The sequence below is a fragment of the Spinacia oleracea genome, chromosome 2 (assembly GCF_020520425.1).
Source record: "Spinacia oleracea cultivar Varoflay chromosome 2, BTI_SOV_V1, whole genome shotgun sequence".
Taxonomy (NCBI): domain Eukaryota; kingdom Viridiplantae; phylum Streptophyta; class Magnoliopsida; order Caryophyllales; family Amaranthaceae; genus Spinacia; species Spinacia oleracea.
This window is the reverse complement of record NC_079488.1, coordinates 74,495,686-74,497,312: the sequence shown is the minus strand read 5'-3', so window position 1 is coordinate 74,497,312 and position 1,627 is coordinate 74,495,686.

Genomic DNA, 1,627 nt, shown 5'->3' with positions numbered 1-1,627 from the left:
ATTCACAAGCACCAATTGGTTTGCCATTCGATTTTGATATTCGAAAACAACCATAAAAGTCCCTATAAGAAACGTACATTTTAAATTGCTCACTTTCTCTCATTTCCGTGAATCGTTCTTGGATTCACTACCAATCGAGGAAATTTACTGTTACCTTTCTAAAAGGATTTATTCCAGTGCAAGATATTTAATTATAAACAATAATTAAAACATACATTGAAGCATGCAAAGTCTAAACATTTATCATGAATAATAACTTGAAAATCAAAGCAATCATGAAATTTCAACAAGTTATTAGCATTTTATTCGAATTTATTGTTCCGGCAGGTGTGAATAAAATGATTCCAAGATCCTAAAATCATTGAAGAACTAAGCACAGTTTGTCGACTTAATCCTAAAACATCTTAGGTAAGCAAAAGCCTTTTGCTAATAGTCTAGAAACTATTCTTGGTTGATAGGTACGTCTAAGAACTTATTAGGTAAACCTATCGATTTTGCCACGACATAAAAGGACTCCTTACTTATATCGTTGAGTTTCACCAAAACTAACATGTACTCACAATTATTTGTGTACCTTGCCCCTTTAGGACCAATAAGTAACACCTCGCTGAGCGAAAACTATTACTAGATTGATGTAAAGGATATCCAAGCAAGTGTATATTTTGGCATGGCACCTTTTAACTCAATTTTTTAAGTTTGGAACTTAAGGCTCTTACTATGTTGGTTAGATTTTAAGTGAACTAAAATCCTTAATCATGCAACATAATCAAGCCACAATCTTATGCATAATTAAGACATATTTAAAGCAATAAATAACCTAAAGCATGCATAAGATAAATGTGATCTAGTATGGCCCGACTTCATCTTGAAGCTTTGACTTCAAAGTCCGTCTTGAAAATCTCCGTGGGAGGCACCATTTTCTTCAAATAGGATAAGCTATAATTAAAACTAATTACAACTATTTGATGGTACGCAGACCATATTTGAATTGAAAAACGACTTTGGTACTTTAGACCAATTACATTCAAATTAATGGTACGCAGACCATATTTTCTATCCTATTTGGGCCATACTAGTCACTTCATAACCTGCAAAACAGTACATATACAATATATACCATTCACCCATTCATTATCATGAATGGCCCACATAGCTGGTTAGTAAAACACATTATGCATCACGTAAATATTTGCAGCAATTAATCAAGGGCACCAATAATCTACCAATTATTCAGTCCTTATTAATTCTAATCAAGTTGTTTTAACCTTAAGGATTTGTAGACCTAATCAAGAGTTTATGACTAAAAGGGCTCCCACTTAAACCAATAAATTCGTATGCTTTACTAATTTTAAACATAAAAATGTATTTCTAGTCTAACCGGAAACATACAAATTTAATTAAAATTTAAAGCTCATATGAATTTATAATTGAATCCAAAAAGTTTAATTTAATTTCAGTCGTATTTAAATTAATTCATGATTTTAATTTTAGTAAAATAATTAGAATAAATAAAATTTATTATAATTACAATATTCAAAATTAAAATCCAAGAAATAATTTAAATTATTAATTTTAAAATTAATTAAAATTACGCAAACTGAAAAATTTCAAATTAAACATTCAAAAC